Source organism: Triturus cristatus, chromosome 5_2, assembly GCF_964204655.1.
Source record: "Triturus cristatus chromosome 5_2, aTriCri1.1, whole genome shotgun sequence".
NCBI lineage: Eukaryota > Metazoa > Chordata > Amphibia > Caudata > Salamandridae > Triturus > Triturus cristatus.
This window is the reverse complement of record NC_140588.1, coordinates 1,126,376,318-1,126,393,957: the sequence shown is the minus strand read 5'-3', so window position 1 is coordinate 1,126,393,957 and position 17,640 is coordinate 1,126,376,318.

Genomic DNA, 17,640 nt, shown 5'->3' with positions numbered 1-17,640 from the left:
GCACATTCAGTGCAGTGTTGCATCTGGAGCAGTACAGGGCCATGCAAACCCCACTTTCAAATGTTGGCCCGTGGAGGGCCAGCCATCGCCATCATGGGAATTACAAGTCCAAAGGAAGCGGAAGAGTTCAGTCCGCAGTCTGTTAGCTGTGTCATTGGCGATCAAACAGAATATGGCAGTCCATTGCGAGGTCCAAGGTGAGTGTCACAGAGTGTATCAGGGGACAGTGGAAGGAGATGATGCAGAGGGCAGAGCCAAACTGAAACCTGCCATATGGCGGAAATGAATGCTACATTTTTCTCTGTACCAGTAAGGCGGTTTCATCCGCATTTTCGCCTCTGCTGTTTCATGTGCCTCACATGTGGGTAGTGCAGGCCTTTCTCCAGCACTGTGTGGCAGTGACTCCTCAGTGGCTGGAGGTGGAATGTCTGCCACACTGTGTGGCACTGACACTTCAGGGGGCAGAGATGTGGATGTAGTGGTAGCAGCAGCATGCATCTGCGCCAGGCCTTGTGGCAGCAATGCCATGAGGATGGTTTTGAGGTCATTGTGGAACCCAGCTACCTCTAGCTGGTGTGCAGCAGTGGCAGCCGCTCTTTCCGCACTGGCCCACTCCATGCTCTCCATGAGCCTCTGCATGAGTCCCAACTCCTTGGTGAGCTTGCTGGAGCCACCCCCACTAGACAGTCATTCTTGTTGCAGAGTCAGGACTCTGGCGATGTCAGCCATGGTTCATTGGCGAGCATGGAGCGGACTGTGGGTGTCCGTTAGGGACTGTGAGTGGTCCCTGATGGGACTTAGACACCCACGTATGGCATCTAGTTTGTCTGCCATGCAGTCGAAGCCCACCAGCACCTGTTCAGCCAGCTGCTCCTGGCATGCCAGCACATGGGGCCCGATTCACAGAATTAACTTAAGACAAAATCCTAAACGTACTACTTTTGGTATTCAAATAATGCACTTACTACTTTTGGTATTCACAGAATGGATTTACGACTACTAACTTTATGTCCGCACTCGGGCCGGAAATTCTGGCCCAGAGGCGTAGCTTCCGGCCTGGAGGCGGAGCTTCCTTCCCAGAGGCGGAGCTTCCGGAGTGGAGGTGGGGATTCCGGCCGGTGGCGGAGATTTAGCCATGGCCGAAATCTCCACCTCCTGGCCGGAAGCTCCGCCTCTGGTCCGGAAGCTCCACCTCCAGGCCAGAAGCCCCGCCTCTGGGCCGGAAGCTCTGCCTCCGGGCCGGAATTTCCGGCCCGAGTGTGGAAGTAAAGTTAGTAGTTGTAAATCCATTCTGTGAATACCAAAAGTAGTAAGTGCATTCTGTGAATACCAAAAGTAGTAAGTTTAGGATTTTGTCTTAAGTTAATTCTGTGAATCGGGCCCATGGCGTTGGAAGGCCATGTGCTCTTCGTGGGGGTCCTTGGAGGCAGGTGTGGTTGTGGGTGCTGCATGCTTTGTGGTCTGTGCAGGGGGTGGGGTGTCCCAATTGCAGCTGGGCTGACCTGCTCCTGGAGGTGGGCTGCAGAGACTGTTGATGAACTCTTGGAGGGCGTCGGAGTCGAAGCTGTGGTTGTCCTCTTTGTCATCAGAGAAGAGAGGTTCGGGCTGCTCTACAGGAGGTGTTGATTGTCCCTCTGCAATGTGAAGGGGAGATGCAGTTTGTCGGATTGTACATGTTCACATACAGACTGCATGACTGTGTACATCGTGGCTGTTTTGGAGGGGCTGTCTATTCGCTGCGGGACAGTGGACATTCCGACAATATCACAGGTGTGTGTTTGAACTTGTGCATTGTCTACTCACATTTCCCTGCAATGCCACTTGTGATTGGCCAATGTATACACCGAGTAGGCAACAGTTGTGTTCTGTGTTCTGTTGTGGACATGTTGCGGTTTGTGCCACTTTGTTGTCAGTGTTGATGTGCTCTGCATGTTATGTGTGTGTGCTGCATTGGGGGGTTGCCCTCTGCTGCTCTGTTTTGCTGCCCCTTATCCCTTTCATGTGCAGTGCCTCTGACTTCTGTGTTTGTATGGTGCTGAGATGCTGCATACTTGGGTACATTGGTCTCTTGGTGGGAGCTGGGGGCTTGTTTGTCCGCAGATGTGCTCTACTTGATTGTGCATGTGTGCCATTGTGCCCATCTTCCCCGTCCTCCCAGTCCCTAGTCGTTACTCACCCTGGTGCTGTTGTGTCCGGTCCTGTTGAGCAGTGTCCAGTCCCCCGACTCCTGCCACCGCCTACCCACTGATGACTATGGACACCATTTCCTCCATGTCGTCCAGCTCCTCCTGTGGCGCTGGGCTCCCACCTCCAGTCTGCATTGCAGCCTTCCGGTTGTTGGCGTGTTTCAGCTTGGTTTTGCGCTGGACGTCATTTCAGCGCCTCTTGACCTCATCCATTGTCCTCTTCAGCACTCCGACTGCATTCACCTTGTCCACGATGGACTGCCATAGTTCCTTATTTTTCTGTTGCCAATGACACAGTGGCGGTTACTAACAGTTGTTGATGGTGTTTAACTACCTCCGTTATCAGGACGCTGTTTTCCTGTGGACTGAAGCGCTTCTTCTCCTTGGCCTTCCCTGACCCCGAGGTCCCAGGCAGGTCCTCCGGGGGCTTGTGGGGTTCTGGTTCTCCTCCGCACTTGCTCCGGCAACATCCATTGTGCTTGGCTGTTGTTTGGCATTTGTTTTTCCCACATTACGCGTGTGAATTGCAGGCCTGTAGCTGCTTTTTGCAGATTTTTGTATCGCGATTGGCCTCATCACAGCTTTTTTTGCGTTCGCATTTCACATTTTTGCGGCGTGGAGTTGATTTTAACGCGGTCACTTGATGAGTTATCTGGTGAATATCGCATGGTGCCTCAGTGTTGAGAATGCTTGGTTAACACAGCGTAATTTTCAAGCGATAGACTGCGATGTTGAAGGTTGCGTTAAGTAACTTTTGCGATGGTTATCACACATTCTTGAGAATATGCCCTAATACTTTTCAATAGAAACAGGTAAGTTGCACGTAATATACAGTGGTCACCGGGGGGGACCAAACCATACACTAAAATAGTGGAATGTGAACCACAACTCGAGTCAAGACTATATCTAGAAGACGTAGAAGTGCCAAGGACCCAAGGAACCACCCAAGGTAAGTAACCAGGAGCCCCAAGGAGGTCGTGTGCAGAGTGGGAACAAGACCGCGTGATCAATGCAAGTCAAAGGGTAAGTCGCAGTTGCAGTTTTAAAGATGAAGGACCCTTCCCAGTGGACCCTGGAGAAACCCCATGGAAGATGGAAGGTTGGAGAGCTACCCCACCCGTGGATACCTTAAGAACCAGGATACCTTCCCCAGAGGAGCCGGGTGCATAGGTGTGAAGTGGCATCAGAAACCGCCATCGAACCCAATGGAAGACTTCAGGAACATGCCGCTGCTGGAGAAGAAGAAAGTGTCCAGTGGAACCCAAAGGTGGATTCAAGTCAAAAAGTACCTGGAAGCAGAGGGGACAGAGTCTATGTCGCTTGGAAGTGACCAGGAGGCACGAAAGACGAATGCTCACCAATGTCGGGTGCTACAGGAAAGTTGACGGTGACCTTGGAGCTGCAGCTGTGAGGACCAGGCAATGCTGTGGAAGACCAGGAGCCATTCACGAGCTGTCCTATATCGGATGTCGAGAGTTGAGGGGTCGGTGTCCGTCGGGAGCATCAACAAGCCTTGGCAACTGCTAACAACATGGAAAGTGAAGAAGGTGCAGTGTCGGACGGCAAGATCCAGGTGACTCACCACAAGCAGGGGAGTTGCAAGAGGACCTCGAGCAGCTCACCAAAGATACAAGCCCACGATAAAAGAGATGCGGTGAGGATAAAGATAAAGATCTTGGTAATTGGTGATGCTTGAGGTTGGGGCTACTTGGAGTCTGGAGATCTTGGTGGAAGGAACCCAACAAGCCTTTGCAATTGCAAGTCAATGCGGTGCACAGGGGTTCTGTTCTTGCGGCTCCGACGAGGGATACTGGCCACAAACATAGTGAGAGGATAGGTCAGGCCCGAGGGATGTGAAGAATCATCACCTGTGTTGCTGAGCCCTCTGGAGTCCTTGGGACCCCAGGATCAGCAGACTGTTCAGCTTAGTTGCGGTGCATGCAGATGCAGGGAAGTGACTTCTTCACTTCAAGGAAGATTCTTTCAGGTGTCTCCACCCCCGACACCTACCGCTGTGCGCTGTTTGAGGCCCCTGTGCCTCGCTCAGATCCTCATTGTCAGCCTGCTCCTTCTGCTGCTACCTCTGCCTGTGTTCTTCTCCCCTGATTTTTGGCCCTCTATATTTTCTCTTGCATTTTTGTATTTGCCTTTTCCTCTTCATCTTTCCTTTTCACCTTTTTTGCGCTTCTTTTTCCCCGCCGCTGCTACTCCCGGCCCCTCCCGCTTGTTCCATACTTAATGGCGGCCGCTGCACGCCAAGGTTAGCATGACCCCTGACCTCCTGGTCAGGACATTGCTCTCCCGGCGTTTAGCTCCACTGTGAGTGCCTCCACCCCGGCACCCACTGCTGTCCACTGTTCGAGGCCACTGTGCCTTAGCTCAGATCCTCGTCGTCAGCCCCTTTCCCTACTGCGTGTTCCCGCTCCCTACTACTGCCTCCCAGCGGACCCGGCCTCCTCCGACCCCTACTTAATAGCAGTCGCTGTGTGCACACCACTGGCGTGCCAAAGGCAATCCCATCTGTGCCTGTCCGCGACCTGATTCTGACTAGCGGCAGGGACCCTGGTCCTCCGACCTGCCAGTACTACAGCACCGTGTCTCTCAACACACTCAGCACCGGCATGAACAACAACTGCAAGCCCTCTTCACCTATTGACACCCATGGACCCTTCTCCTGCCAACACTGCTGACACTCCTTGTTCTTTGCCGAGACCTAAGACCCTTCTCCTCCCTCCAGCTACAACTCCATCGCATCCCAATCCCTGCATTGCATCCTCCTCAATGTCCGCTCCCTCCACAGACGCACCACGGAAATCTGGGACCTTCTTGACAGCAACACCCCGGACATCGCCTTTCTCACCAAAACCTGGACTAACACCGCCTCCGGACCAGACAACGCAATCGCCATAGCCGAAGGATACAAAATCACCCGGATGGACCGCCCCGACTGCCCCGGGGAGGCATCGCCATCGCCCACAAGGCCAACCTTCGTCTGAGCACCTACATCGACGGATTCACAGACCTGATGGAACACCTTCACTTCAAGATACAGACCAACCCGTCCATCACCCTCCGAGGCACCTTCATCTACAGACCCCTCTGGCCTCTCGCTCCTTTCTCCGACTCCATCACCGACATCATCACCCCGCATGCCAACTCCTGGACAACCTCCACAACATCGGATTCAAACAGATCGTTCCAGAACCAACGCACTCAGCAGGACACACTCTCGACCCAATATTCACAGCAGGCAACTCCATTACCTTCAGCCACACCTCCGAACTCCCTTGGATGGATTACCTCTGTGTCCACTTCAACTTCAAAACTAACATCTCCCGCAGACGTCCACACCAGATCCAGAGCAGGAATTGGAACAAGATCCACGACGACCAGCTCGCTGCTGCCCTCACCAGTTCCACTCCCACCGCCACAGACGATGACCCTACCACCAGTGCCCGCAGCCTACATGACTGGATCACTGACTGCGCCAACACCATCGCCCCTCTTAAGAAAGCCACCAACCCTCACGCCAAGAAAGTCAGCTGGTTCTCCACCGAACTCCAGGAATCTAGACACACCTGCAGACGCCTCAAAAAACTATGGAGGAACTCCAAAAACCCAGCAGAACTCAACAACCTCAAAACAGCCACCACTGCCCACCAAAAACTCATCAGATACTCTAGGAAGAAAGCACTCCAGGACAGAATCACCACCCACGTACACAACAGCAAGGAACTCTTCAGCATCATCAAAGAGTTCGCCCAACCCAACAGCGAGACTAAGGAACTAGAGACACTCCTGCTCATGAATTTGCTAGGCTCCTTTTAAGGTCTCACCTATGCAGCGCACATCCTTTAGCCGTCGCCCTGGTAATTTTCAATCACACACTCGTGCTTGTGGCGTATCCAACTTGTGGGAGCGAGCAGGGGCGCGCCACAAGCACGAGTGCAGTGCTTCAAAATGAGCAGACTGCTCTCCCAAGCGCGCGCGTGCCTGCCTCTCTCCTCGCCCTCTCTGTGTCCTTTTTGCTTGCTGTTTAATGTAATCGCCCGCACTGTGTAAGTGTCCTTTTTACGAGTAAACATTTTGTTATATAAATCTCAGCATGAACTGATGCTTTACGTTATAGTTATGTGATTGCTTTTGTTAAGCGATTGTTTTTACGGGCTGTGCCCCAGCACACATAAACACTAAAAATTACAATATGTTTTGTTACTGAAGGTTCTCTTTCGTTTATGTTGCACAGATGTTTTTGTGTTCGATTTTTTTCTTTAATCCTTCACGTTCTGTAAGTGCCCTTTAAACGTGGATGCTTTTTTGTTTATAAACGTAAACCACTGGCTGCATTTTTTTTTTACGTTTGCTTTCTTTATATCATAGCATGCACAAAACATAATGGACCTATTGGCTTCCTGGGTTGAAATTCATTTTTAGTGTGTTTATGCCCCTAATAAAATCATATTTGCTTTATGAATGAATCACTTTTTTCATTTGTATCGCTTCAAGTAAGGGCACCTTTTACAGCACCGTGACACGCTGTCATAATATTTAATCATATTGCTGTGTTATTGCTGTATTTTAATTTATTAAGTATAATAATGCAAACCAAGGGCTGCAATTTTTGGGGAGATTTTTCGTATCATGCCACAAAAAAATTGCAACGAATTAATTGGCTTCACAGGCTCAAATGTATGTTTCTGTGTTTATGCCCCAGCATGGACAAACCCTAATACATTGAAATATGCTTTATAATTTCTTTTGGTTCTATATTGCTTCGTATAAGGCCAACTTTTATGGCCACTGTGACCCGCTGTCATGATCTTAAAACATATTGATTGGTTCATACTAGCTGACTTTTAATTTACAAACTATAATAATGTAAACCACAGGCTGCAATATTTTTTTCAGTTTGTTTATATACCGGCACCTACAAACCGTAATGAATTAATTGCTTTCACAGGCTAAATTTCATTTTTCAGTTTGCTTATGCCCCAGCACTGAAAAAAATATAAAAACTAAATGATGCTTTATTAATTAATGATTTTTGTTGTATATAGCTTTCTGTGAGGCTAATTGCGTGTGAGTGCATTATATCATAATACTTGTGTACCGGCTCAACCACTTTTTCGGTGCGTATATATTAATATTATTACATCTAATCCGGATTTACGTTCATATTTACTGTAGAAAAGATGAAATGTATTTACATTTCTGCTTCGGTGGCTTTTTATGTTAACAGCACGCACGCGCCTCTCCCCTTGAGATCCGGTTTGGCACTGGTATGGGGGGCCTTTGCAGATTATCGGCCTCGGCATCCTCTACAGATTTGGGATTCGCATCCAGACTGTACACAGAGCCTCTTCTGAGCCCCAGATGCTCCATTCCACAATTGGCTGCTCAATTCCAGCCAAGGGTCAAATGCTTCGCGCGCTTGCACACAGCCTCGACAAAGGAAACACGCGTTACTATAGGTTTCGATAAATGTGTCTGTTCCTGATGGTTGTGCTCTACCATAATGTTTTTATCTCCTATAGAGTGGACGGGCACCTTTACCCGCAAACATAACACGCTGTCAGCAATGTAAAATCAATTCCTTCTGGCATTAGCGGTCTGATGTGTTCATGCCACAGGGTGCGCGGTTAACAGCAGCAGCCAAATGTGTGCCGAATTTCTAAAAGCAGCATTTTCTCAACAAATATCTCCAGAAAACATATTGCCGCCTGGTCTATGTTACACGCCATTAAAATTAAAACATGTTGTTTCGTACTTGCTATATTTGAATTCAGAAAGTATATTAATGTAAACCACAGCCTTGCATTGCCTTCTGCTTGTTTGTATACTTGCACGCAGAAACTGTAATGCATTCATTGGCTTCACAAGCTGAAATTGATTGTTCAGTGTCTTTATGTCCCAGCATGAACAATCCGTAATAAATTCAAAAATGATTAATTAATGCATTTGTCATGTTGTATATTGCTCTGTATAAGGGCACCTTATACGGCACCATGACATGCTGTCATCATATTAACTCGCACAAACCCTGATAACTAAAAAATTGCGTCATTAAGTTATGTAATTTTCCACAGGTCTATTGGTATGTACTTGCTGCATTTTTAAAGTCCTCTTTTAATTAAAACGCTATGGTGTGATGTTTTCATCTGCCATGGGTTAAAACGAGACCATTCTTTGGGCATTTGCATTATGGGGCAGATTTATGTCGCACTTGCGCCCCTTTTACGCCGCCGTTGCGTCACTTTTGTGACGCAGCGGTGGCGCAAAGCCAGCGCCATGCTGCGGGGTATTTACAACGTGACGCATCTGGGAGATGCGTCACGTTGTACAGCCCTGCGCCACATGTAGGCGTTCTGGCGAGGAGGGGGGGGGGCGTTCCGGCTCAGGATCGCCTCATAAAAGTGACGCAGTGAAATCTACAAGATTTCACTCAGACACTTTTAAGGCCATGCTGCGTCAAAACCCTGCGCCTGCTTGAAGCAGGCGTAAGGATTGACGCAGTATGGTAGGGATAGGGCACCCCGAGTCTTTGCTGGAGCTGCATCGCGCTTGCGACGCAACCCCAGCAATGCGCCGCCTTTCCGACGGGAGATGCGTCACGCATCTGCCCATCCGAGCGCCATGGTGCGCCGCATTGTAAATGCGGCGCATCAGTGGTGGCGCACGGGTGGGCAGATGCATCGCAACTCCTCTGGCGCATCTCTGGTGATTAGCAGAGATGCGCCAGCAGTCATAAATCTGCCCCTATGTTTTATCTAACATACGGTGTAAGGGCACCTTTTATGGCCATGTGACACGCGGTCACATTATTAAAACAGATTGCTTCATACTTGCGGAATTTACTTTTAAAAAGTACAATGCATTTTTATTTTGTATTCATGTTTTTTTTTTTTTTTTCTTTTTAACTGCAGCAGAGTGTGATTGTATTGTGGACCCATCTTTGGCTTCACCATAGGGTGTAAGGGCATCTTGTACTGCACCATGCCATGCTGTCACAATATGAAAGCAGATTGTTTTGTACTTGCTGTCTTAATTCATAAAGTGTCATGCTTTTGCAGGTTTTTTAGCTGCCGCATGCAGCGAGTGCATAGTGAAAGAAGCTTTAGCCTCACAGGTGTAACTTATGTAGAGGTCTGTATGCCTAGCCTCGCACGCGCACTAACACTTCCGCATTCACAATATTCTAAGCAGGGCTGCTCTGGTCCCAGTGGAAATTTCACATTCTAAGTGCACTGCACAATTGTGCAGCTGCTTATGCCAATCCCTTGGTAGTTCATGGAGTACTACTCGCCTCTTCTCTATTACCAGTTGGAATTCACCATTATACAACGTCTGAACAGTGCTACTGCATGCTCCTCTGGTCTCAAATATACACTCGCACATTCCAAATAGTCTCTCCACTCCCACTGGTGGTTCCTCATTTGACACAATGCTGCACTCTCCACTCCCACTGGTGGTTCCTCATTCGACACAATGCTGCACTCTCCACTCCCACTGGTGGTTCCTCATTCGACACAATGCTGCACTCTCCACTCCCACTGGTGGTTCCTCATTCGACACAATGCTGCACTCTTCACTCCCACTGATGGTTCCTCATTCGAACTGCTCGACACGATGCTGCACTCTCCACTCCCACTGGTGGTTCCTCATTCGACACAATGCTGCACTCTCCACTCCCACTGATGGTTCCTCATTCGAACTGCTCGACACGATGCTGCACTCTCCACTCCCACTGGTGGTTCCTCATTCGACACAATGCTGCACTCTCCACTCCCACTGGTTGTTCCTCATTCGACACGATGCTGCACTCTCCACTCCTACTGGTGGTTCCTCATTCGACACGATGCTGCACTCTCCACTCCCACTGGTGGTTCCTCATTCGACACGATGCTGCACTCTCCATTCCCACTGGTGGTTCCTCATTCGACACGATGCTGCACTCTCCACTCCCACTGGTGGTTCCTCATTCGACACAATGCTGCACTCTCCACTCCCACTGGTGGTTCCTCATTCGACACAATGCTGCACTCTCCACTCCCACTGGTGGTTCCTCATTCGACACGATGCTGCACTCTCCATTCCCACTGGTGGTTCCTCATTCGACACGATGCTGCACTCTCCACTCCCACTGGTGGTTCCTCATTCGACACAATGCTGCACTCTCCACTCCCACTGGTGGTTCCTCATTCGACACAATGCTGCACTCTCCACTCCCACTGGTGGTTCCTCATTCGACACAATGCTGCACTCTCCACTCCCACTGGTGGTTCCTCATTCGACACAATGCTGCACTCTCCACTCCCACTGGTGGTTCCTCATTCGACACAATGCTGCACTCTCCACTCCCACTGGTGGTTCCTCATTCGACACAATGCTGCACTCTCCACTCCCACTGGTGGTTCCTCATTCGACACGATGCTGCACTCTCCATTCCCACTGGTGGTTCCTCATTCGACACGATGCTGCACTCTCCACTCCCACTGGTGGTTCCTCATTCGACACAATGCTGCACTCTCCACTCCCACTGGTGGTTCCTCATTCGACACAATGCTGCACTCTCCACTCCCACTGGTGGTTCCTCATTCGACACAATGCTGCACTCTCCACTCCCACTGGTGGTTCCTCATTCGACACAATGCTGCACTCTCCACTCCCACTGGTGGTTCCTCATTCGACACAATGCTGCACTCTCCACTCCCACTGGTGGTTCCTCATTCGACACAATGCTGCACTCTCCACTCCCACTGATGGTTCCTCATTCGAACTGCTCGACACGATGCTGCACTCTCCACTCCCACTGGTGGTTCCTCATTCGACACAATGCTGCACTCTCCACTCCCACTGATGGTTCCTCATTCGAACTGCTCGACACGATGCTGCACTCTCCACTCCCACTGGTGGTTCCTCATTCGACACAATGCTGCACTCTCCACTCCCACTGGTTGTTCCTCATTCGACACGATGCTGCACTCTCCACTCCTACTGGTGGTTCCTCATTCGACACGATGCTGCACTCTCCACTCCCACTGATGGTTCCTCATTCGAACTGCTCGACACGATGCTGCACTCTCCACTCCCACTGGTGGTTCCTCATTCGACACAATGCTGCACTCTCCACTCCCACTGGTGGTTCCTCATTCGACACGATGCTGCACTCTCCATTCCCACTGGTGGTTCCTCATTCGACACGATGCTGCACTCTCCACTCCCACTGGTGGTTCCTCATTCGACACAATGCTGCACTCTCCACTCCCACTGGTGGTTCCTCATTCGACACAATGCTGCACTCTCCACTCCCACTGGTGGTTCCTCATTCGACACGATGCTGCACTCTCCACTCGCACTGGTGGTTCCTCATTCGACACAATACTGCACTCTCCATTCCCACTGGTGGTTCCTCATTCGACACGATGCTGCACTCTCCACTCCCACTGGTGGTTCCTCATTCGAACTGCTCGACACGATGCTGCACTCTCCACTCCCACTGGTGGTTCCTCATTCGACACAATGCTGCACTCTCCACTCCCACTGGTGGTTCCTCATTCGACACGATGCTGCACTCTCCACTCCCACTGGTGGTTCCTCATTCGAACTGCTCGACACGATGCTGCACTCTCCACTCCCACTGGTGGTTCCTCATTCGAACTGCTCGACACGATGCTGCACTCTCCACTCCCACTTTTGGTTCCTCATTCGACACGATGCTGCACTCTCCACTCCCACTGGTGGTTCCTCATTCGACACAATGCTGCACTCTCCACTCCCACTGATGGTTCCTCATTCGAACTGCTCGACACGATGCTGCACTCTCCACTCCCACTTTTGGTTCCTCATTCGACACGATGCTGCACTCTCCACTCCCACTGGTGGTTCCTCATTCGAACTGCTCAACACGATGCTGCACTCTCCACTCCCACTGGTGGTTCCTCATTCGACACGATGCTGATAGCTGCTTCTCTGAACTAATAGGCGATCCGTCATCCTAACGGTGCTATACATTACTGCAGCTGCTTCGTTTCTCTCATATGGAATTTATCATTCAAAGCACTCTTCACGCTGCTGCTACAAGCTTCTCTGGCCTCCACGCTAATTTCTCATTTTAAGTCAAATTTGTGTGGGCAATGCTACAGCTGTTTCCCTCTTCCCACTGGTAATTCCCTATTCTTCCTCCTCTAAACAATGCTGTACCCGGCTTCTTTAATCCAATAATTAACGCCCCATTCTAACTTCTCTATGCAGTGCAGCACCATTGTTGTTTATTTATCACTATTTAAGAAATGCAGCTACCGAAACAACAATGGTGCCTTATTCAAACACAAACTCACACAAAAAATCACTTCCAAAAACAACAATTCCAAACGTATACTCAGATTCAATCTTTCTCTGTTTAATAGCTTTAAAGGTGCAGTTCTTATTTGGAAAATATGCAGCAGTTTATAACTCCAATGCTTGTTTTATTTGTTTCTCCACACTCTGAGATCTCTGTTTAATTATTCAGGATTAACACAGCCCAAGTCTCGCTTTAATTATTTATGATTAATACAGCCCACACCGAGGACCTTCTTTTAATTATTTATAATTAATACACCCCAAGCCAGGATTGATCTCTGCTCTCCAGCGTCAAAGTCGCGAGCCTTATATGTTGCGCCACCGCTCCTCGCTTCAAGACATGCCCAGGTATTTATCTTTGTTTTCATTGCGTGCATTTCACAGTGCCCCGGGGGCACAAGCAGGAACCTAATAGAGTGCTTCTCTATCACAATGCACTTTTGGTCCCCCCGGGGCACAAGCAGGCAACCACTTCAGCATGCCTAAGCAAGCGTGTGAGGAGTGGATGCGTGCGCACGCGAGGCTGTGGGAGTGGAGGGATGGCGAATTTCGTGACCTCAGCTCTGGCTGCGTCACTGATTGCTGCAGCGCTAAATTGTTACAATTGCGGTCTCACTCAGTCGCCTGCCAGCATTACTTAATTATTTACCGGGCCACCCGTTCCGCCGTGCGCCAGGCTGTCTGAGTCAGTCACTGACTGACACAGCCCACACTCTGCCGATAAAACATAGGAGGTGCAGGGGCCTGCCCATTCCCCCCCCCCGCTGCCCCCTCCCGCAGTTCGTCACTTTTCGTCCCCCAATTACCCCCTCCAGTCCTGTTCTTGGTTTTTTAAATGCCGTCACTCTCATTTGTAATGCAATACGTCTCGCGTAAATACGAGCCGTATTGCATTGCAAATGCTTGTTTTTAAAGTAGTTCGTTCTGACAGGATCGTACAGTGTCCGTGCAGAAGCATGCGCAGTCATTTAAATTTAACATGCGCGCACTGCCCGGTCGCTAATTACAGCATACGCATGCGCGCCATAGTGTCACATTCCTGAGTCTGCTTTAGATGCGATGCAAGGAAAATACTTTTATTATTACAGCCAAGACGAGAGTTCTGACCCGCTATGGCAGCCTTCCGGAGGCTTGAGTCACTAGAAATGTATGCTGGTCCCCTTTCGATTTCCTTTCTGAACAGGAAGTTGTGCCCATGTATCGGAACCTGCGCCTGCAAACGGGACTGCAGCGAAACATGGGACAGCGAGGAAAAGTTACTGTGCTTGGTGGAGTGCAAAATCGGTGCTGGGATCACTCTTGTAGGGGGCCGCACACAGTTGAAGGTGTATGAATGAGACTGTGGCAAATAGTTTAAATGCAAGGAAGCCTTGGAATTGCGATGCACAAGTAGAAATGAGAGAGAAGTTCAAGAGAAACTGCAACATCGGGATGCTGTGAGGCTCGACCGTCGTGTAGGTTGCATTTGGAAGGCTGGTAAACAAGAGACAAGCAGTGAAAGTTGAGCAAGAAGTTAGAAATCAGGAGAGAAGAGAACACGTGTGTTTGAGAATAACAGGACATTTTAGTGCGCTTGAGGTTTTGTGGCAGTGGCATTGCAGCATCACACTTTTTGTTTTAAACAGTGCCAACTTCAAAAGCCAAGTTTAAAAAACTCTGAGACTAAGGAGCCTGGACTGCATCTTAAGTTCCTGCTGTTGTGCAATTTTTTTGAGAAATAAGCAAATTAGTGCTACAGAAGTTTCCGTGCTTATAAATCCCTTTCTGACTTCCCTGACGTCTGTCGCTGGTTAGCAGTGCAGCCTGGGCTGCGCCTGCTCATGCAGGGCGCTTCACAGTGGTGGTGTAAGCAGTCAACGAAATCCATATTTCTGAGTGTCAAGTTTGGACACTTCTAACTGTTGCTGCTCTTATTGTTCGGGAAAGAACGCCAAGCGCAGATTTTCTAAGGAGTGTTAATGTTAATGACTACATCTGAAAGGCCTCTCTGGCCCCTCCCCCTCTGGGATGTGTAACCGTTCATTGCCTATGAGAAAGAAACGTAAGAAGGCCAGGAACTGACATTTATGTAGCATTTCACAACCCCATTCTTTGGTTGGAGGACAGAGGAAACCATCTTTTATTTTAGATTTCTTCAACCAAGCACTCTTAAACTATACTGCCTACCAGTATGGATGACGTGTGACTCCTACACTTTCAGTCCTTTGGCTTATGTAACATTTCCTATACACTGATTTACACATGTATGATTGATTGTCTCTGTGTAATGTGTGTGTGATGCAAAGTGCTCGGACACCCTACACTGGTATGAGTGGCGCTATATAACTAATTCAATGCAGCTTGAGAGAGTGTGGTTATGGTGACTTGGTCACTGTTAAAGGGTGCTAGTGAGAGGATCCGTGGTGCAGGTGGTCATTGGGGGGGCGCCAACAAACATTGTCGCACAGGGCGCCACCAGCACTAAAGCCGGCCCTGATAACAGCAGTAACATAACAGAAGAATAGGCAGCCGGCATAACTTCCTGAGACAGATCAGCGCATGTACAACCCCCACACTGTATAACGAATCCTGCCGTGAAATTTAACGCATGCGCACCACCCATAAACAACAATTCTCCCTCAAGTGTCTTAATCTTGTTTTTAATGCACTTCCACCGCTCGCTGCATCCAACCATTCATCTGTTGCTCTGCTCCGTTTTCAGAAGCAGAGCCATGAACAGGGGACAAACTCCTCGATAAAACACACTTTACTATGTAAAAATTGAAAGCCTGCCCTGTGCGCTTGAATTTTCGGATATTTCCCCAACACATTTGCGCCCGCCTCCGGCCAGACATGCTAAGGCCATCACGAGTAGGTTATTGTGCATTTCCATGCGCCTTCTGCTTAATCCTCCGCCTGCTCTTCCACTCGGGTTGCAGCTAGGAGCCTGCGGTGTCCGTGATGTTAGCGTGTACCCCAGCAAACGCAGGTAAGTGCCGATGGGAACAGAAATTAGGATGTAGCACATGCTCAGTTAAAGCCGGCAAACAATAGCACTGCTCTGCTGCCTGAGATAGTGAGATTTGTGGTGCCGTTTTGTAATGTGGTAAAGAGCCCCTGCCCCTGGCACTCCTGGTCTGGATCCGAACCTGTAATGTGCAGGATGCACACACAGCTCCTGACAGCAAGTGTTTAACACACTGAGCTACCTTATCCACTTGCATCATGGCGGCTTCATTTCATTTGCCTCTGCACTCCTACCAAGCTTGTGCCCTCTTATTCACAATAGGGCCCCTCCTATGCCCCCCTCACAGACTGGTTTCCATCTCCTCACGTTCTCCTGCCTCTTTTAGAGTATTGGACCCCGCCAGCCCGGTGGCATCGCTGCTGGCCTTTAGCTGCAAACAATGTGCTTTATGGTAAATGCTTATAAGGCCTCAAAGGCGAGACCGATTGCATTGCAAATGCTTGTTTAATTCATATCCCCCCCAACCAAAATGAGACAGTTATCCTGCATGGCAAAAAGATCTCCACCCGGGACCTTTATTTCACTGCTAAAATACATTGCTAACCCTCACAGCCAGATTTGACACATTAGTTAGTTTTATCTAGTGCCAACCCTTATGTTCCCAGGCAAGACCATGTACAAAGCCATCACCTATCAGCTTCAACACCAGAAAATGATTCACACTTATCAGATGACTGCTAAGTGAGCTTTGGCCAACTTCATTGATTTATGACTGAGGGGGGAAAGGAAAGTAACATTTATCCTCCCCCAAAACTTGGAACCCCAACACACAACTGCTTCAGATATCATAAAATGTGCAGGACACAAAGGAGAAGTAGCGCACTGAGTCCTACTCAAAGAGCTCATTTGTACCTCCGATTCGCCATCAAGTATCAGGCCTTCAGATTTCTATTAACCTTTCTTACACATGGACCCAGAAAACGGGCACAACCACACCAAAAGGACCTCACATTGGCATCTACAGCAAATAGTCAACATGACTAAGAAAAGGCAAATACATTGCATGAGATTTGGAGAAGCTTGGTTGACATTGGGCCAATGTATGTCAGCATGCCTGTTGTACACAGTGAAGGGCTTTAACATGGCATCCTTCTAGGGCTTTTCATGGGTAGTCCAACACGCAACAGACGCGGTGCCGTAAGTAATGCACCTGATTTGTAAACACCTACGGAGGATGTGAGTGGCCAAGAAGACCCTCATTTCCCCAATAGACTGCCAAGTGGATCCAAAAACCATGAACTCTGCATTGATTGAATTCAATCCAAGTGCAGTACACACACCCTCCCTTATTGCAGCTGAAAAGTGAACACACACTGACAGCAGTATATGCATTTTAAAATTACATAGATCAGAATTACACCAGAGTGACACTCCCCAAAAGGCAGCAGAAAAGGAGGATGTGGTGGGCACACAGTGAATGTAAGGATGCAGCGGAAACATTATTTGCGAGCATATCTGATTTTAAATTTGAATGGTACTTTTTAGGTGGAGCCTGGGCAGTGCCTGCGCTGCTCTGTGAGCCATGCTGCATTGGAGTATGGACTTGAAGCCCTGCCCTATTTTCCGCCCATATTTGTCATTTGCTTGTGTCATTGTCCTTCATGAATGCTGGCTTCTGATTCGCTAATAGGCTTGTTAGTCCCTCCTTAGTACCGCCTTGTCTTCATTTGTAACCTCCCACGAGGACTGGCCCTTTTACGTTGGTTGTTACACAGTATGTCTTATTTAGTCTGTAAGCACTATTTTCCTTATTGGTTTCTCCCACTGCAGGCACTACATGCTTTCCTGCAACATTCAGCCCATTCAGCGCGCCATGCACACTTTCACGGGCGCTTATACAAAAAAAGCATTTGTTTGTCAACTTGACAAACAAATACTTTTTGGGTAAAAGTGCCCCATACCGTACTTTTACTTTTACTTGCCCTGCTAGGTCGCTCCCCAGCCACTGCGCTGCCCCCCTGTGTGCATGCTCAGGATTCGCCCCTTGCCTGATTGCCTTGGTTTCCTGCTCCCCTGATCGTTGATTTCCCACTTGTTTTCCCGCTCCGTGATCGCCGTTTTCCCGCTTGTTTTCCCGCTCCCTGATCACCGTTTTCCCGCTTGTTT